Below are 6,000 nucleotides of genomic sequence, written 5' to 3' on the forward strand. Positions count from 1 at the left end.
GGGCGCGAGAGTGAAAGTTTGGGCACAAGCCAAACATCAAATCTAGAAGATCGGAAAGAATGAGAGGTGACTCCAACATCAGTAACTAGAGGCAAATATGAAGAAGATGAGGTAGATCTGGTAAGGGTAGATACATGGCGGCAGGAAGGTGGTAGATCTGCTGATGATAAGGTGGTGGCAGCGGAGCTGAAAAGGATTGGAAGGACAATCTTCTAATATTATTAAGTAAAAAAATAAAGAAAAGGAAAAAAAAAAAAAAAAGGTGAAAGGAAGAGAAGGAGGCCGGCAGCCAGAACCCCTCCTAGGATATTGAAACAATTGTGCGTATTGTCAGATAAAGTAAAGGAGAATAGTATAATTATTAAACATTATAGGAGATCTATGTGATTAGCTGTTTTTTATTTTTTATTTTTTTAATCATTTAAATTTTTTCAAATTCGATGCTTGATTAATGGTTCCCATGAATTGAACTCACAATTCTAATGTGAATTGGTATCCTTCCTCCATCTGAATAACTCCATTCTAGTATCATGTTTTGCTATAATCAAATCTAAAAAGAGACTAAAGGGCAATACTCTTAGCAGTAGGGATGGCAATTTAAAACCGGCCTGACAAGGACCCAATCCCCCGACCCTGATTTAAACCATTTTTTCCCGAAAAATACCCCCGACGGGGCGGGGATGGTATTCAAAAATTTATCCCTGATTAATTTCGTGCAGGGGACAGTGATAAGTGTCCAACCCCGGCCCCGGCCTAGCCTCGGCCCCGTTTTGTCCTCGAAGTGGTGTACCTATATATATATATATATTGATTAGTTTCTCTCTCATCAATTTCATTATTTCATATCTTCTCTCTCTCTTCCTCACCTCTGATCTCTCTCTTCTTCACCTCTTCTTCACCTCTAATCTCTCTCTTTCTCACATCTGATCTCTCTCTCTTCCTCACCGTCTCTCATCTCTTTCTCTCTCTCTCTCTCTCTCTCTCACACACACACACACACACAAACACACTCGCTCAGAGAGAGAGAGCACCGAATCAAAGTCGATCTGAGCAGATCACCGAACCAGTGCCGATCTGAGCAGAGCACCGAACCAGTGCCAATCTGAGCAGAGCACCGAACCAGAGCACCGAATCAATCTCTCTGTGCCGCGATGCCAGAGTCGATCTGATCTGAGCAGATCTCTCTCTCTCTCTCTCTCTTTACTTAGATCTAATATAAACTTTTGAAGATGTTATTAATATAAACTGTGATGTTGATGATGTTGTTGTTGATGTTGGTCGATCATGTTGATGATGTTTGTTTGTTTTTTTTTTTTTTAGATCGGATGTTGATGATGTTGAGGATGTTGAATCTGCTGCTGCTGTTTGGGTTTTTTTTTTTTTGGTCTGGGGAATTTTCGGGGTCGGGGAAACCCGATCCCCGTTAGGGGGCGGGGACAGGGATGGTGATTGGTTCCCCGTCAGGGATCGGGGCCGAGGCCAGGGTCGGGGAAATGTTTACCATTGGGGATTAAGGACGGGGAGTGCGATCCCCGGCCCCACCCCGCTCCACCCCGCCCCGTTGCCATTCTTACCTAACAGATAGTGACGGAGGCACATAGGGCCCAGGGGTCACGTGCCTTCTTGGGTTTTAGGATTTTTTTTTTTAACATAAAGAAAATATTTTAAATAAAAAAATTTATGAAAATATTATTTAAAGTGAAATGTCAATGACATTTTTAAAATTATGAGAATAATAATGGTTATTTTGATTGAAAATAAAAAGACTATGATGAGTCATATTATTATCTATGAAAATTTTAATATAATGGCGATGTCTATCATTATTGACATGCATACATAATTAATTTCAATGAAGATATGAAATTTATTAGATTGTTAGTTACATTTGACATGTGGAGTTTATCATCCATGTGTTTCTTTTCATTCATAACTAAAATGACCTCTATATAAATTATAATCAAGCAACATATCTTCAATTATAAAATAAATAAATAAATAAATAAATTATAATAGGTCATAACTAATATCAGAATGAGTTATAACTAATTATTACTTGATATATAATCATAACTAAAATAACAACCACAAGAACTTATAACTAAATTATATCTAACACTATAATGTGTCATAACTAAAGACCACGAAGATCATAATTGCGACATATGATAGACACTTTTTTGTGGTATATTTTATAGAATTTTGTGAGACCATGAAATATCCTCTCGCATGGATGTTGTAGAGATCCAACGAAGAGAAGAGCTTCACCCCTGCAGATTTGCAATGAGGAACATAGTCGGTGCCACCCAACCGAGGTTGCCGGCCGAGAGTACTCCGATGATGAAGTTAGTCCTTGAATCAAGAAATAGTATCTATATATATGAGAAGGGGTGTGTGTTTTGTGGAGAGAGATCAGACATACCTTCCACTTAGGATGCCCCCTTTTATATAGATGGGGGGTGTGATATTTGTTTGGGCTGGACCCATTGTAGGCTTTGTTTGGGTTAGGCCCAATAAGCTAGTACCTATATTTTTCTGGCTCTCACAATTGTCCCAAAACTTTCATTGTCTTCGGTAAGAGGAATGAGAGCTTTTATTGCCGAGTTATACTGTTCAAATAGATGTTAGGTCATTTGACGAAGAATACATTTGATAAATGAATAAAATGTATGAATGAATGACTGCATGTATGCTTGAATGTATGTATAAATATACGTATGTCATAAATGTATGTATAAATGTATATATGTTTTGAATGTATGTATAAATGTATATAAGTCTGTCATAGGATGAGGGGGGTGAGCTAAAATCCAGAAAGGAATACAAATAAATCATAACGATAGGTCGCGGTATTCTAACCCCCGGGCATGGGTGTAGGCTGCAGTATTCTAACCCCCGGGCATGGGTACCGGCTGCGGTATTCTAAACCCCGGGCATGGGTGCAGGCCGTGGTATTCTAACCCCCAGGCATGGGTGTAGGCCTTTGCTAACAGTGCTCTGTGCCGAGTGCGAAGATTGTGCTGTACTCGGAGACTTTTGCTGATTTTAAGTGGCAACCAAGTGCCAATATGGCAAGGACTTTGAATAATGTATCCTGTATCGAATAAGGTGGACGTGTTAATCACCAATAATATTGCTCCACTTGTATGGAATTTCCAAGTAGATATTGGGCCAACTATTTAATTGCCTAGTTGCTCGGTTTGCGTTTAGTCCAAGGTAGACTTGCCCCATTGCTTTCGAATGACAGGTGTTAGTCGGAAGGAATGTATATTCCCATTGCCCTATGTTGCAGGGAATATTCGGATTTGGTAAAATGACGGCGCACAAAAATATGCAAGCTACCGACTGCCAAGTGTGTAATGTGTTGCCCCAAAACGGGCGCTTGCGTCAAGCTGTGAGAAAAGGAGCGGTAGTTTGTAACTCAAGTAGACGTCATTGTGATGTTTGTACCAAGTTGGCCGAGTATGTATGCATATCAAAGGTGCCGAGATGATGATCGGTTGATGTGCCCTAATTGGAAAACGAAAAATTGACTGATGTCCCAGTGGGCAATTGTTTTGCCAAATAATGTTGTTAGGTGAATAAAGTTGCCGAATACTGTGGCCAATGTTGCTGCATAAAGTTTGACAATGCATAAAGTTGACAAATAATGTTGCTTAGGTGAATAAACTTGTTTCGCCAAAAGGTTGGTCAGCTACACTTAGGTCGGTGATTGTGCTGATCTTTTGGTTGACGATTTTTTTTAGCTTCGCGGTGCGTCGGCATCCCTTCGGGGTTGGATTTGCTAAGAACTTGGTTGGCAATGGTTGCCAATTTATTGAAGTTGAGTTTCTTGTTCAACATATATTTGCCCCATTGCTTTTGAATAAGATTGGTTATTCAGAAGGAATAAAATTGACAGGGGCCAAAATTGCCGAGTAGGCCGATAAAAATTTGAAACAGACTCCGTGCCTTTGTTCGATGCAACGGTGATATCGGAATGAAGCCAAGACAAAGTAGGGTGCTTGTGATATGATCAGGGAAGATGGAGGATTATATCCTCGCCCTAAGATACTGTTGCTGAAATTTCATGCCGATCAATTGAACTACCAAGTGGCCGAATCAAAAACGCCAAGTGAGAGTTGTTAGTGAGTTCAGCGATAAGTGTGAAGCCGATTAAATTGTACCATTGTCATGGAATTAGTTGGAAAATTACTTCCATTGTTGTGAATATGTAACATTAGATCGACGTTGCCCCATTGCTTGCGAATGACGTTAGGTATTCAGAAGAAATTTAGATTAGACGTTGGCCAATATTGACGAGAAGTAAGCCGAGAACAAAGTATAGTTGCCCTACTGTGCTCGAATGTGTGGTTATTCGGAAGGAATCCAGAATAGACTTGAGCCAAAATTGCCGAATAATGCGGGTTGTTATAGTGGCAGGAAGACGCCAAAATTGTTGAATGCGGCATTGATCAAATGCCAGGCTTGGCGGCAAAAGTATTATTTGAGCTGTGATATGTGGCACTGCATATAAAATCGACAAATTTTGGGTATGGAATTTGCAAAATCAAACCGTACGGATGTGTTCAGAATGCTTCAAATAGTTGGAAACAACTAAGGGATCGCTATAATCGGACTCCTGATGGCGTAGTTATAGCCAAAATGGATCAAACGGCTCATATCAACAGGGTGTAATGCAACCGCGAAGCACAGGATTGTTTCTTCATATCTTGCTGGGTTGTCTGCTCCAACAAAAGAATTCATTTTCTGGGCAAACTTTGATAAGCCCGTATGGCTTCGTTTTAGCTCCGATTTTGACGCGGTTTATTGCGTTGGACTCGTCTTAATGAGTACTTCACAATGGTATGATCAAAACTTGAGTTTGATAGCTTTTGAAATTTCAGTTTACGGAACGTGTGAGCCATTTCACTACTTTCGGCAGACTTGGGTTGCTTCTTGGCTCCTCGGGTTGATGCATTTGGACTCTTTGAGCCAATACGAATCTTGTGGTATGTTCAGATGTGAATTTTGGCAAGCCGAGATGCTAATTCCATGCCGAGATATTAGTGCCGAATAAGTGACAACTTTACCGAAGAAGTGTAAACTATAGGCAAAGAGTGTGCCGCATAAGAAATGTTGTGTAATTTTTGCCGAATAATTTGCCGAAGCCGAGTTGATCATATGCATGCAGCATTCATAATGCCGATGAGTTCTAGTGCTGAATAAGTTAACAATGTTTAGTCGAAAAAGGTTGCCGTATAAAGTGTGATGTACTGCCGAATAAGATTGATGAATTGATAATGGCCCAGATGGTGCAAAGCCGAATTCTTCATGCAACAGGACTTGAAAATACAGATTTTGTAGATTCGAACTCCTGACTTTGGGCCCTTGTGTCTCCTTCGTTTGAAGTCCAATTGGCTTCATTTTTGCGGCATTGGATTCATCACTCAACCTAGTGTGCATTCCAGTATTCAGACGCGTCGTTCCGCCCTAGGTTGTTATAGCGATCCCGATTGTCCCTTTACTATTCTATTGTGTTCCGGACTTGATTCCGTGAAGTTGGTAGTTGAATCTATCTTGTTGTCGTCCTTTAATTCCGCTTGATTGAGTTTTAGGATGTTTTGGGCAGGGTTGTTACAGGTTGGTTAGGCCTTGGTTTCAATTCCTTGTTGCCCAGTTTTTAGGCGGTCCGCTCGAGCGGGTCTTCTTGCGCTCGAGCGGAGATTGCACACTCCCAGTTTTTCGTGTCCCTGCAAAACTTCTGCAGGTGTGATTTTTACGCTCGAGCGGTTTCTTTACGCTCGAGCGGTGGCGCTCGAGCGGGTGTTCTGACGCTCGAGCGGGTAGTACCTTTTCGGTGTAGGTTCTGGGAGGGGGAAATCTACGCTCGAGCGGACTGGTTTTCGCGCTCGAGCGGATGTGCTTTATTCTTGTGTCTTGGCGCTCGAGCGGGTCTTCTTGCGCTCGAGCGGACCTAGTTTTTGTTCTTGACGCTCGAGCGTTGTGTTTTCCGCTCGA

The sequence above is a fragment of the Camellia sinensis genome, chromosome 8, assembly GCF_055761805.1.
Source record: "Camellia sinensis isolate YWXY chromosome 8, ASM5576180v1, whole genome shotgun sequence".
In the NCBI taxonomy this organism is placed as follows: Eukaryota; Viridiplantae; Streptophyta; class Magnoliopsida; order Ericales; family Theaceae; genus Camellia; species Camellia sinensis.